We start from the raw sequence: 15,696 nt of genomic DNA on the forward strand, positions 1-15,696 counted from the left end.
TATTCTGAGGTTAGCTCGGGTTTACTATGGTTTTCGGGGTCGCCGAATACAAATCTGGCGTCCTTTGACTTTTATCGCGACAGGTTCAAGGTCATTGGAAGGATTTGACCTTCCCATGACCTTGAACCTGACGCGATAAAGGTCAGCGGACACCAGGTTCGTAATCAGCGACCCCAAGAACCTATAACATATTTTTTTTAAATTTGTTTACCGGTTTTGTCTCGATTTGACCTTCAAATGACCTTCAAATGACCTTGAACCTGAATCGATAGAGTTCAACGGATGCCAGATTCGTAATTAGCGACTCCAAAAACCTATAACGTATTTTTTTGGATTTTTTACCGTTTTCTCTCGATTTGACCTTCAAATGACCTTGAACCTGACGCGATAAAAGTCAAAGGACGCCAGATTTGTATCCGGCGACCCCGAAAACCATATTAAACCCGAGCTAACCTCAGAATACATGTTTAAGAGTGTCAAATCTCTCGAAAATACAGTTGGTGGGTAGTGGTGTTTCCTATATTTGAAGGGTGGTAGGGGTGGCTGGGGGGTGGAGGGTAGTCCGTTTAGCGTGCAATCGACTCGGGATACTTATAAGATACTACCATGATTTTTTCACATTTTTTGGTCCAAAAATAAATTAGGCCAAAAACCGGCCTTGCCGACCCTCCCCCTTTTTCCTTTCTTTCCAAAAAATTTAACTTTTTCGTAGAGCAGTCTTTAATTTTATTAAAAATTCGTTTAATTTAGCAGAAAAAAATATTTATCTTTTTGGTTAAAAATTAATCTTTCTTTAATTGAAAATCCAAGTTTTTCGCAGAGAATTCTTGAATTTCTTCAAAAATTCGTTCTTCGGTAAAAAATTAATCTTTCTGTTTAAGGATGCATCTTTTTGATTAAAAAATTAACAACTAGGCTTTAAACTTTAACAACCTTCGTAAAAATTCAACTTTGTTTCGGAATTCTGCAATTTTGTTAAAAATTCATCTTTTTTGTAGTAAATTAATCTTTCTGTTGAAAATTAAATATCTTCGTTCCGAATTCCTTAATTTGGTTGAAAGTTCATTTTTTTTACGGTAGAAAATTATTGTTTTCGGTTAACAATTTAACGTGTAGGTTTTTAAGTTAAACTACTTTCTTATAAATGCATTTTTCGGATGAGGATTCCAAATTTTCTTTAAAAATTCATCTTTTTGGTCGAAAATTGAATTCTTCTGTTGAAAATTCCCTTTTATGGGTTGAAAAATTACTTTAGTAATTGAAAATTGTACTGTTCCATTTTTAGTCGAAAATGGTTAGTTTTTAAGTAAAAAATCAATTTTTTGTTAAAATCGAACTATTTTTTTTAGAAATTCGCTTTTTAGTAGAATGTTAACCTGGTACAGTTAAAGATTTAACTTTTGGTATAATATTAAGTTTTTATATTAAAATTTCATATTTTTGATTTCATAACTCAAATGTTTTGTATCGAAAAATCGTCATTTTTCCTTGAAAGTTCAATAATTTAATAATAAAAAAAAAGAACTACTATTTGGTAGACAATTTTTTTAAATTATTTATTTTAATTAAAAGTTTAACTTCCATTTTTGATTAAAAATTTACCTTTCTTATATCAAAAATTCAATAATACTCGGATTAACTCTCATCAGTACAAAAAATTAATCTTTTTTTAGCCTTTGTGTAATTTTTATAATTAAAGAAGAAAGTGACCAAGTGGATTCAAAGCAGATGTCGCTAAAATTAATATGATGCAATTAAGATTTATGACTCGACTGATTGGACTCTTCGAAGACCATATTTCTTAATAAAACAGTACTCTTGTAAAAAATTCAAGACATTGCATCTGATGAAAATATTACACTTCTACGTCTTTTTTTTAATACAGTCCACATTCTCAATAGTGCCGCGATTATCTTTTGGTTTCAAATCTTCTGCTTTTCGTTGAAAATTGAAAGTTTTTGTTGAGAATTCTAGGGTATTGTTAAAAAATCGTTTTTTTTTTGTTAAAAATTAATCTTTTCTTCAAAGAAATCAATTTCTAGGTTGAAAATTTAAAAAAATAGGTTTTAAAGTTGAAATACTTTCTTGAAAATGAGACCATTTTTTTCTTTCTGTCTTAAAAAAACACTTTTTAGTAGAGGATTCTTGAATTTTATAAAAAATTCGTCTTATTTAATTTTAAACTATTTTTTTTGTTTAAAAGTTCATTTTTTTGTAGACCTTTCCAAATTTTGTAGAGTTCTGAATTTTGTTTAAAAATCGTTTTTTTTTTGTTAGAAAATTAATCTTTTTGGTTAAAAACTTAACATCTAGGTTTTAAAGTTGAAATAATTTCTTTAAAATTAAACAATTTGTTTCTATCTTTCTCAAAATTTTAACTTTTTCGTTGAAAAGTCTTGAATTTCATTAAAAATTGTTTTTTTTTTGTTTTGTTTTTTTATGGCAAATTAATCTTTTGGTTTTTAAATTTATATTTTTTAGTTGAAAATTCCAGTTTTTGTTGGAGAATTCTTGAATTTTATTAAAAATTCTTTTTTGGTATTAAATTCATCTTTTTATTTTAAAAATGTAGCTTTCTCAGCTGAAAATTTCACTTTCTGGTTGAGAATCCTTGAATTTTGTTAAAAATTCGTTCGTTTTTGTTTTTTTCTGTAGAAAATTAAACTTTTTGTTCGAAAATTCATTTTTTTGGTAAAAAATCTAACACCTGGGTATTTAAGTTGAACTAATTTCTTAAATATTAAAAATAAATTTCTTTCTATCTGAAAAATTCAACTTTTTGGTAAGAAATTTGTAAACTAGCTTTTTAAGTTGAACTACTTTCGTAAAAATTAAAAAAACATTTCATTAGTTCTGAAAAATTCAACTTTTTTGTTAAAAAGACTTGAATTTGATTAAAAATTCTTTTTTAACAAAAAAGAATTTCGTTAAAATTGAATTTAAATTAAATTTTGTTAAAAAGACTTTTGGTAAAAATTCGTGCTTTTGTAGAAACTTAATTTTTTCATTTAAAAATTCATCTTTTTGGTTAAAAATTTAATTTAAGTTGAACTACCTTTTTAAAAAATAATAAATTTCTATCTTTCTAAAAATGTAACTTTTTCGTTGAAATTTCTTGAATTTCATTCAATTTTCTTTTTTTTTTTTTTGGTATTAAATTAATCCTTTTGTTTGAAAGTTCATATTTTTTAGTTGAAAATTCAACTGTTTGTTGCAGATGTCTTAAATTTTGCTAAAAATTCGTCTTTTTTTGTAATAAATTCATCTTTTTTAGTTGAAAATTCAACTTTTTGTTTGAAAATTTTGGAATTTTATTGAAAATTCATCTTTCTGGTCGTAAATTAGTCTTTTAGTTTAAACATTCATCTTTCTTAGTTGAAATTTGGCCTTTTTAGTTGAAAATTCTTTAATTTTATTAAAAAAGTGTGTTTTTTGGTAGTAACTTAAACTTTTTGTTTAGAAATTCATATTTTTTAGTTAAAAAATTCAACTTCTTGATTCGAAATTCTTAAATTTTGTTAAAAATTCGTCTTATGTGGTGAATTTATATTTTTTAGCTTAAAATTCACCTTCTAGGTTGAAAATTCTTCACTTTTATTGAAAATTCGTCTTTTTAGTAGAAAATTAATCTTTTTGTCTAAAGATGTATTTTCCTAAATAGAAAGTTCACCTTCTTGCTTGAAAATACTTCAATTTTATTAAAAGTTCGTCTCTTTGGTAGTAAATTAATTTTTTTTTCAATTCAGATTTTTTTAGTTGTAAATTCAACTTTTTATTTTAGAAGTCTTAAAGTTGGTTGAAAATTCGTTTTTTTTGTACCAAATTTATCCGTTTTCGTTGAAAATTCAACTTTTTGTTTGAAAATGTAGTAATTTTATTCAAAATTCATCTTTTTTATAGTAAATTAATTTTTTGGTTTATAAATTCATATTGTTTAGTTGGAACTTCAAACTTTTGTTTGATAATTCTTGAATTTTGTTAAAACTTTGTTGTTTTGGGTAGAAAATAAAAAATTTTGTTCAAAAATTGATTTTTTTTCAAATTTAAAAATTAGATTTTTAAGTTGAACTACTTTCTTAACAAAAATTTGTAATTTCTTTCGTTCTGAAAGACTCAGCTTATTGGTTTGAAATTCTTGAATTTAATTGAAGAAAAATCGTCTTTTTTGGTGATAAACCAATCCTTTATTTTAATTTATCATTTTTGTTGAAAATTCAACTGTTTGGTTTTAAAGTATTGAATGTTATTCCAAAACTTTTTACTACAGTAAATTAATGTTTTTGATTTAAAATTCATATATTTTTTGAACTTTTTGGTTAGAAACTTTTGAATTTTATTGAAAAATCGTCTTTTTTGGTAATAAATTAATATTTTTGTTTCGAAATCAATCTTTAATCTTTTTGGTTATCTTTAATTTTTGTTAATCTTTTTGTTTAAGAAATCATCTTTCTGTTAAAAAATGTACCTTTTTTAGTTTAAAAATCAACTTTTTGGCTTAGAATTCTTGAATTTATTTAAAAATTATTACTTTTTTTTTGCGTGAAAAATTGAACTTTTTATTCAGAAATTTATAATTTGAGTTACAAATATAAAAACTTGGTTTTTAAGTTGAACTGCTTTCTTAAAAATTAAAAAAAATTTTTTTCGCTCTGAAAAATTCAACCTTTTGGTTTGAAATTCTTGAATTCGATTGAAAAATCGTATTTTTTGGTAGTAACCAATCCTTTTTTTTTTTTTAAATTAATCCTTTTTAGTTAAAAATTCAACATTTTGGTTCCAGAGTCTTGAAATTGACTAAAAATTCTTTTTTGGTAGTAAATTAATATTTTTGTTTCAAAATCAATCTTTAATCTTTGTTAATCTTTTTGTTTAAAAAATCATCTTTCTGTTGAAAAATGTACCTTTTTTAGTTTAAAAATCAACATTTTGGCTTAGAATTCTTGAATTTATTTAAAAATTGGTTTTTTTGTTTGGTTGAAAAATTTAACTTTTTATTTAGAAATTCATAATTTGGGTTAAAAATCTAAAAACTTGGTTTTTAAGTTGAACTACTTTCTTAAAAATTAAAAAAAATTTCTTTCGTTCTGAAAAATTCAACCTTTTGGTTTGAAATTCTTGAATTCGATTGAAAAATCGTATTTTTTGGTAGTAACCAATCCTTTTTTTTTTAATTAATCCTTTTTAGTTAAAAATTCAACTTTTTGGTTCCAGAGTCTTGAAATTGACTAAAAGTTCTTTTTTGGTAGTAAATTAATATTTTTGTTTCAAAATCAATCTTTAATCTTTGTTAATCTTTTTGTTTAAAAAATCATATTTCTGTTGAAAAATGTACCTTTTTTAGTTTAAAAATCAACATTTTGGCTTAGAATTCTTGAATTTATTTAAAAATTGGTTTTTTTGTATGGTTGAAAAATTTAACTTTTTATTTAGAAATTCATAATTTGGGTTAAAAATCTAAAAACTTGGTTTTTAAGTTGAACTACTTTCTTAAAAATTAAAAAAATTTCTTTCGTTCTGAAAAATTCAACTTTTTGGTTTGAAATTCTTGAATTTGATTGAAAAATCGTATTTTGTTGGTAGTAAATGATCCTTTTTTTAAAATAAATTCTTTTTAGTTAAAAATTCAACCTTTAGGTTTAGTCCTTGAATTTAATTTATCTTGAAGTACTATTTTTTTAATAAAAAAAAAAAAAATGTTCTTGCTTTTCTGAAAATTAAAGTTTTTTGTTGAAAAGTCTTGAATTTCATTAAAAAACATTGTTTCTAGTAAATTTATCTTTTTGTTTACAAATTATTTTTTTTAGTTGAAGATTCAATTTTTTGGTTAAAAGTTCTGAAATTTTATTAAAAAAATCGTCTTTTTTTGGTAGTAAATTAATGTTTTTGGTCGAAAATTGATCTCTTGCAAGATGCAAATTGAATCAATTATAGGTGGCTGCAGGACTATAAATGGCATGTACACTGTACAGCTTGTTTTATTTCCGTAGGAAGGAATTCGTATCGTGTAGGCTTTAGAGTCACGCTCTTTCCGAGTTATATTTATGGGAATAGTGCATAACAGTATTTTCAGACACGTATATTTAACGAGAAGATCTAATCAAAATCCTTATTTTTAATTTTCTTTTTATTATTTTTTTTTTAATTAACATCAGTATCATGATTAACAAGATCACAACTCGTTCCAATTTGTAGTTCCACCCACAGAAATCGACAGAAAAAAAAAAGATTTCAAGAACGCTAATTGATGAGAAAGAAAACAAAACATGATAAATCATTCGCTCGCGATGATTTCTCAATAATTATTGAGGAATTAATTATAATTAATTATAATTAAACAAATCCTGTATTTTAAAATCACTAGAGATAAAAGAAAAATTCAAAGAGGATTATCTTGATAAAACTATCCAGCTGATTAGAAATAAGCCATAAATTATTTTTACAATAATTATATTCGACCCCCCACCACCCCCGGAAAGCTAAGTAGCCTTTGGTAAAATCCGATTTTACGTTTATACTATTTTTTTTTGTTTATAGCCATCATGTAGTGAAAAAAAATTTCTAAACAAAACAATTCAATTTTCAACTAAAGAATTGAATGTTTAACTAAAAATTTAAATTTTCAAACAAAAAAAGCATTAAAAAAATAGTTGCACTTTAAAACCTAGTTGTTTTAACGTTTAATCAAAAATATTCATTTTCTAATTAAAAAATGCAAGAATTCTTAAACAAAAAGTTTAATTTTCAACTGAAAAATATATATTTTTGAACAAACCGATTAATTTACTACCAAAAAAGAATTTTATTAAAACAAAATTTAAGAATTCTTAACTAAATTGATTAATTTTCAATTAAGCAAGATGAATTTCTAAACAAAAAGATTAATTTACAACAAAAAATACGAATATTTAACAAAATTCAAGAATTCCGAACGAAAATGTCAAATTTTCAAATAAAAAAGAAGAATTTTAAAATAAAATTTAAGAGTTTTCAACCGAAAAGTTGAAGTGTCAACTAAAAAATTAATTTACTACAAAAAAAAGACGAATTTTCAATAAAATTCAAGAATTTTGAATCTAAAGTTTGAATTTTTAAAAAAGAAAGAAAATTTTTTTTAATTTTTACGAAATTATTTGAACTTTAAAACATACTTCTGAAATTTTTAACCGAAATGATTGATTTTTAAACCAAAAGATTAATTTACTGCCAAAAAGAAGAATTTTCAACAAAAATAGATATTTTTAACTAAGAAAGATAACTGTACAGAAAAAAGACGAGTTTTTAATGAAATTTGAAAATTTTTAACAAAAATGGTGAATTTTAATCCAAAAAAGATTCATTTTTGAACAAAAAGATTACTTAACTACCAGAAAATATGAATTTTCAAAAAAATTCAAGAATTTGCAACCAAACAGTTTAATTTTCAACTAAAAAATATGAATTTTTATTAGAAAGAATCATTTACTACCAAAAAAGATGAATTTCCAGAAAAATTCAAGAATTCTGTACCAAAAACTGGAATTTTCTACTGAAAAAACACGAATTAAAAAAAAATCAGGAAGTTTTATCAAAAAGTTCAATTTTCAACTTAAAAATATGAATTTTTAAATAAAAACATTGATTTATTACAAAAAAGACGAGTTTCTAATAAAATTTAAGAATTTTTAACCAAAAAGTTGAATTTTCAACTAAAAAAAGATGATTTTACTACAAAAAAAAACGACGAGTTTTAATGAAATTTGAGAATTTTTAACCAAAAAGGTGAATTTTCAACCAAAAAAGATTAATTTTTAAAGAAAAAGATTACTTAACTAAAAGAAAAGATGAATTTTTGATAAAATGCAAGAATTTGCAACCAAAAATTTTAATTTTCAACTAAAAAATATGAATTTTTAATAGAAAGAAACATTTACTACCAAAAAAGATGAATTTCCATGAAAATTCAAGAATTCTGTATCAAAAGGTAGAACTTTTAAGAAATAAATAATTTTTTTATTTTTAAAAAGGTAGTTAAACTTATATTAAATTTTTGCCCAAAAACTTGAATTTATAAACTAAACGATTAATTTACGATCAAGACAGACGTATTTTCAATAAAATTTTTAAACAAAAAGTTGAATTTTTAACTAAACCGGATGAATTTAGTACAAAGAGACGAATTTCTAAACGACTTTAAGACTTCTAAAACAAAAAGTTGACTTTTCAACCAAAAAAATATTAATTTGAAAAAAAGTATTAATTTACCACAAAAAATACGAATTTTTAATAAAATTGATTCATTTTCAACCAAAAAGGTGAATTTTCTATTTAGAAAGATACATTTTTAAACAAAAAGATTAATTTACTCCCAAAAAAGATAAATTTTCAATAAAATTCAAGAATTTTAACCAAAAAGTTGATTTTTTAACTAAAAAAAATTAATTTACTACAAAAACAAGAATTTTTAACAAAATTTAATAATCCTGAACCAAAAAGTGGAATTTTCTAGTGAAAAAACACGAATTAAAAAAAATCAGGAATTTTTACCAAAAAGTTCAATTTTCAACTTAAAAATATGAATTTTTGAATAAAAATATTAATTTATTACCAAAAACGATGAATTTTCAATAAAATTCAACTATTTTCAATCAAAAAGTTGAATTTTTAACTGAAAAAGATGAATTTGATACAAAAAGAAGAATTTTTAGCTAAATTTAAGAATTTTGTACTAAAAAGTGGAATTTTCTGCTGAAAAAACACGAATTAAAAAAAATTCAAGAACTCTTAACCAAAATGTTCAATTTTTAACTAAAAAATATCAATTTTTAAACAAAAAGATTAATTTACTACAAAAAGACGAGTTTTTAAAAAATTTAAGAATTTTCAACCAAAATGGTGAATTTTCAAGTAAAACAGATTAATTTTTAGACAAAATGATTAATTTACTTGTAAAAAAGACGATTTTTCCAGAAAATTCGAGAATTCTGACCCAGAAGGTTGAATTTTTAAGAAAGTATTTGAAGTTTGAAACCTGCTTCCAAAATTTTCAACCGAAAAGATTAATTTTTAAACAAAAAGATTAATTTACTGCAAAATAAGAAGAATTTTTAACAAAAAAGATATATTTTTAACTAAAAAAGATTACTTTACTATAAAAAGACGAGTTTTGAACAAAATATAAGAATTCTGTACTAAAAAATTGAATTTTTAACTAAAAAAAAGATGTTTAAGTTAAATTTAAGAGTTTTCAACGAAGAAGATTGAAGTGTCAACTAAAAAAACAATTATTTTTAAACAAAAAGATTAACTTACAACCAAGAAATACGAATTTTCAATAAAATTTAAGAATTCTGAACCTAAAGGTTTAATTTTTAAGAAAGAAAGAAAAAATATCTATTTTTTTAATTTTTAAGAAAGTATTTGAACTTTAAAACATACTTCTTGAATTTTTAACCGAAAAGATTAATTTTTAAACAAAAATATTAATTTTCTGCCAAAGAAAAAAAAATTTCAACTAAAAAGATATATTTTTAACAAAATATAACAATTCTAAACCAAAAACTTGAATTTTTAACAACAACAAAAAAACGAATGTACTACAAAAAGAATTTTTAACTAAATTTAAGATTTCTGTACCAAAAAGTGGAATTTTTTACTGAAAAAACACGAATTAAAAACATTCAAGAATTCTTAACCAAAATGTTCAATTTTCAAATAAAAAATACGAATTTTTGAACAAAAATATTAATTTATTACCAAAAAGGATGAATTTTCAATAAAATTCAACTATTTTCAACCAAAAAGTTGAATTTTTAACTGAAAAATATGAATTTACTACAAAAGGAAGAATTTTTAACTAAATTTAAGAATTCTGTACCAAAAAGTGGAATTTTCTACTGAAAAACACGAACTAAAAAAATTCAAGAATTCTTAACCAAAATGTTCAATTTTCAACTAAAAAATATGAATTTTTAAACAAAAAGACTAATTTACTACCAAAAAAAAGACGAGTTTTTAATCAAATTTAAGAATTTTTAAACAAAAAGGTTAATTCTTTAACACAAAAGAATAATGTTTGAACAAAAAGATTAATTTACTGCCAAAAAACATGAATTTTCAATGAAATTAAAGAATTTTTAACCAAAAAGTTGAATTTTCAAATAAAAATGAGAAGGCAGCCAACCAAATCCCCTTTCTCCTTTTTTTCTTTCTTTCGTATTTTTTTATTGTCATTGAATTACAATAAAATTACATTTTAAAATTTTAACATTTTAAAAAACGAACAGGGGCTCTCTCTTTTATACCTGAGAATCGAACCTATTTTTATTTTTGTCCGAAAATTATTTTTTATTTTTATTTTTTTTATTTTTTCAGATTACAATAGGATTGTTTTTTTTTTGTTTGTTTTTGTTTGTTCGTTGTGGTACAAATTTGGTCGTTGGATTCTTGTTTTTTTTTAACAGGAGTTTGCATGAAAAATAATCATTTACTACCAAAAAGACGAATTTTTAATAAATTTTAACAACATTTAACCAAAAAGGTGAATTTTTAACTAGAACTGATTAATTTGTAAACAAAAAGATTATATCAATTCACTATCAAAAAAGAAGAATTTTCAAGAAAATTTTAGAATTCTGAACAAAATTTTTTTTTCAAGAAATTAGTTGAACTTTAAAAACTAGTTGTCAAATTTTTAACCAAGAAGATTAATGTTTAAACAAAAAGATTAATTTTTCACCTAAAAAGACGTGAATTTTGAATAAAAATCAAGAATTTTTAACCAAAAAGTTTAATTTTCAACCAAAAAAATATGGATTTTCACACAAAAAGAATAATTAACTACTAAAAGGAATAATTTTTAATAAATTTTAGGAATTTTTAAGCAAAAAGTTAAAGTTTCGACAAAGGAAGATGATTTTTCGAACAAATAGATTCATCTGAATTAAAAAAAAACTCAAAAAAATAGTTAAATGGTCACACAAAGAAGATTCTAGTCTACTTTCCAACACGAAAATAAGAATTGTAAGCTATAAATTAACTTTCTGCTAATTAGTCGAATTTTAAACCAAAAAGTATCATTTTTTAACAAGATTATTAAATTTCAAACCATACAGTTGCATTTTTTTCCAAGAAAAATGTAAGTCCTAATAAAACAGGCAAGTTTTTAAATAAAAAAGACAAATTTTCAAAAAAAAGCAGAATTTTCTTCTAAAAAGATTTTAATTCACTTTTAAGCGAAAATATTAAAATTTTATAATAAAATTAATTTTATGGCAGAAAAGATTAATTTCTGACTAAATATAAGAACTATCAACCCAAAAGTTGAATTTTCAACTTAATTAAGTTAATTGTCAACAAAAAATGAATTTTTAACAAAATTGTTCAGTTTTAAGTAAAAGTTTTTTTACTTTATAAAAACTATTTTTGAACAAAAATGGAATGGGTAAATTTTAAATTGCTCAAGTTATTTTTTAATCTAAAAAAAGGAATTTTCAAAAAAATAGTTTAATTTGCAACCAAAGAGAAGAATTTTTAAATAAAATTTTGAATTGTCAACCGAAAAATGTTTTTTTAAGAGAGTGGTTCAACTTCCAAACTAATTTATTACATTTTTCAACCAAAAAGATTAATGTTCTACCAAAAAAAGGATTTTTCAAAAAGTTCAAGAATTCTGAACCAAGAAGTTGAATATTCAAAAAAAATCAATTTACTAAAAAAAATGAATTTCTAACAAAATTCAAGAACTCCGAAACAAAAAGTTGAATTTTTAAGAATGCAAGAAAAAAATTGTTTAATTTTTAAGAAAGTAGTTCAACTTTAAAACCTAGTTGTTAAATTTTTAACCAAAAAGACGGATTTTTAAACAATACAAAAAAATCTTTTACCGTAAAACAAGAATTTTCAACAAAAATCAAGAATTCTCAACCCAAAAAGTTGGATTTTTGACTAAAAAGGATGAATTTTTAAATAAAATAGTTTACTTGCTACCTAAAAAAAAGAATTTTCAATAAAATTCAAAAATCTTCAACCAAAAAGTTGGTTTTTTGAAAAAGATAAAAAATTGTTTAATTTTTAAGGATGTAATTTAACTTTTAAACCTAGATGTTAAATTTGTAACCATGAAGATAAATTTTTAAACAAAAAGATTAATTGACTGCCAAAAAAGAAGAATTTTAAACAAAAAATATATATTTTAAACTAGAAAAGATAACTTTCTAAAACCAAAAAATATGACTTTTCTACAAAATTGTAGAATTATTAACCTAACAGTTGCATTTCTTTCAAGAAATGCGAAATTCGGTTTAAAATAGATGAAGTAAAAAAAAACTTCAAAAAGCAGTTCCATTTGCATACTGTTATTCTTTTTCAAAAATTAAAACAAAATCTTTCTTTTCTGAAAATTTAACTTTTTGGTTGAAAAGTTTTGAATTTTCTTGAAAAGTTTTGTTTTCGGTAGCCAATTAATATTTTTCTCTAAAAATTCATCTTACTTGAGAATTCAACTTTTTGATAATAATTCTGGAATTTTGTTAAAAATTATTTTTTTTTGTTCAAAATTAATCTTTTTCTTTAAAAATTCATCTTACTTATTTTAAAATTCCAAAATTTTGGTTGAGGATTCTAGAATTTTGTTAAAAAATTGTTTGTTTTTGTTTCGGTATAAATTTATTATTTTTTGTTTAAAAATTGATGTTTTCGTTAAAAATTTAACAACTAGGTTTTGAAGTTAAAATACTTTCTTAACAAAATAAAAAAAATTTCGTTCTAAAAATTCAAGTTTTTGGTTAGGAATTCTTAAATATTATTGAAAATTGGTATTTTCAAGAAGTAAATTAATCTTTTTGTTTGAAAATTTATACTTTTTAGTTGAAAATTGAACTTTTTTGTTGAGAATCATTCAATTTAGTTTAATTAAAAAAATTTGATTAAACATTTAACAACTAGGTTTTAAAGTCGAACTCCTTTCTTAAAAATACATTTTTTTGTTTGGCGTTTCAAAATTCATATATTTAGTTGATAATTGAATTATTCTGTTGAAAATTCCATTTTTTTTTGTTAAAAAAATTACGTTAATAATTGAAAATTTACCACTTCCAATACACTTTTTTCCGATCTGAAGTGTTTCATGTTGATACCCTCTACACTTTTTTTTTTTTTGATCTGGTAAAATCCATAATTTCAAAATCCATAATTATTAAAAAAATCAACAAAGTAGTTCAATTTTAACTGAAAATTCAATTTTCTCTTAAAAAGAACCATTTTCGAACAAAAACTGAATGGGTAAATTGTCAATTACTAAAGTAATTTTTCAACCACAAAAAAATGAAATTTTCAAACAAAAAATTTCATTGTTCACTAAAGATAGGAATGTTTAAATAAATTTTGAATCGTCAACCAAAAAATACATTTTTAAGAAATTAGTTTCACTTCAAAAAACCTAGTTGTTGAATGTTTAACCAAAATGATAAATTTTCTATTAAAAAAAAAATATTTTTAACCAACTTTAAGAATTTTGAATAAACAAAAATATTAATTTACTACTAAAGAAAACAAAACAATTTTTGAACAACATTAAATAATTCTAAACCAAAATGTTGAATTTTCAACTCAGTAAGGAGAATTTTTGAACAAACAGTTTAATTTACTTCTTAAATAATTCTTTTTTTTATTTTATGTTAGTGGTGTTCTTTCGAATAAAATGACTGTTGTTAATAAAAAGTCTTTAGATTTAAAAGAATGTGAAAAAAATGTGAACAATAACAGGGGATTTTAGCTTTTTTTACTGGAAATGAAAATTAATGTAATTGATACCAATTTAACAATTTAACAATTAAAATTTGATGAAAAGGTTACATAAATTTTTTTTGAAGTTAAAATATAAATTTTGATCAGTTATCAAAAATATTTTCCTTGCTTTTCTTTTAGATTATAGATAATATCAAATATCAAATTTTTGTATTCCTGGATACACTTCAAAGGAAACCTCATAAACTAAAAAAGCCTGCAAATGAGCTGGAATTTAATTACACCTTACAGTGTGGAGGTCTTTTTGTGGTCTGATGTATTCTATTTTAATACCCACGACACTTTTTTTTCTAATTTGAACTATTGCATGTTGATATCCACTACACTTTTTTTCTAATCTGAAGTGTTTCATTTTGATATCCACTAATTTTTTTTTTCTTATACGAAGTGTTTCATTGTGATATCCACTACACTTTTTTCTGATCTGAAGTATTTCATGCTGATACCCACTACACTTTTTTTCCTTTTTTTTTTCTATTACGAAGTATTTCATTTTGATATCCACTACACTTTTTTCTGATCTGAAGTATTTCATGTTGATACCCACTACACTTTTTTTCATGTTGATACCCACTACACTTTTTTTCATGTTGATACCCACTACATTTTTTTTCTTTTTTTTTCTAATACGAAGTATTTCATTTTGATATCCACTACACTTTTTCTGATCTGAAGTATTTCATATTGATACCCAATACACTTTTTTTTCATGTTTACCCACTACACTTTTTTCTTATCTGAAGTATTTCATGTTGATACCCACTACACTTTTTTTTTAATTTTTTTTTCTAATATGAAATATTTCATTTTGATATCCACTACACTTTTTCCTAATCTGAAGTATTTTATGTTGATACCCACTACACTTTTTTTTCTATTACGAAGTATTTCATTTTGATATTCACTACACTTTTTTCTGATCTGAAGTATTTCATGTTGATACCCACTACACTTTTTTTCATGTTGATACCCACTACACTTTTTTTTCATGTAGATACCCACTACACTTTTTTTTCATGTTGATAACCACTACACTTTTTTTTCTTTTTTTTCTAATACGAAGTATTTCATTTTGATATCCACTACACTTTTTTCTAATCTGAAGTATTTCATGTTGATACCCACTACACTTTTTTTTCTATTACGAAGTATTTCATTTTGATATCCACTACACTTTTTTCTGATCTGAAGTATTTCATGTTGATACCCACTACACTTTTTTTTCATGTTGATACCCACTACACTTTTTTTTCTAATACGAAGTATTTCATTTTGATATCCACAACATTTTTTTCTAATCTGAAGTATTTTATGTTGATACCCACTACACTTTTTTTTCATGTTGATACCCACTACACTTTTTTTCATGTTGATACCCACTACACTTTTTTTCGTGTTGATACCCACTACACTTTTTTTTTCTTTTTTTTAATACGAAGTATTTCATTTTGATATCCACTACACTTTTTCTGATCTGAAGTATTTCATGTTGATACCCAATACACTTTTTTTTCATGTTTACCCACTACACTTTCTTTTTCTTTTTTTTCTAATACGAAGTATTTCATTTTGATATCCACTACACTTTTTTCTTATCTGAAGTATTTCATGTTGATACCCACTACACTTTTTTTTCTTTTTTTTTCTAATACGAAATATTTCATTTTGATATCCACTACACTTTTTTTAAATCTGAAGTATTTTATGTTGATACCCACTACACTTTTTTTATTTTTTTTTCTATTACGAAGAATTTCATTTTGATATCCACTACACTTTTTTCTGATCTGAAGTATTTTATGTTGATACCCACTACACTTTTTTTCATGTTGATACCCACTACACTTTTTTTTCATGTTGATACCCACTACACTTTTTTTTTCTTTTTTTCTAATACGAAGTATTTCATTTTGA

General features: G+C 23.0%; 1 protein-coding gene across 1 annotated transcript in view; it reads left to right on the forward strand.

Moving 5' to 3' along the window:
• Window positions 1-15,696, forward strand: part of LOC117171564 — a 169,516-nt gene that overhangs the window by 117,593 nt on the left and 36,227 nt on the right. The gene's annotated exons all lie outside the window — the stretch shown is intronic.

The sequence above is a fragment of the Belonocnema kinseyi genome, chromosome 4, assembly GCF_010883055.1.
Source record: "Belonocnema kinseyi isolate 2016_QV_RU_SX_M_011 chromosome 4, B_treatae_v1, whole genome shotgun sequence".
NCBI classification, from domain to species: Eukaryota; Metazoa; Arthropoda; class Insecta; order Hymenoptera; family Cynipidae; genus Belonocnema; species Belonocnema kinseyi.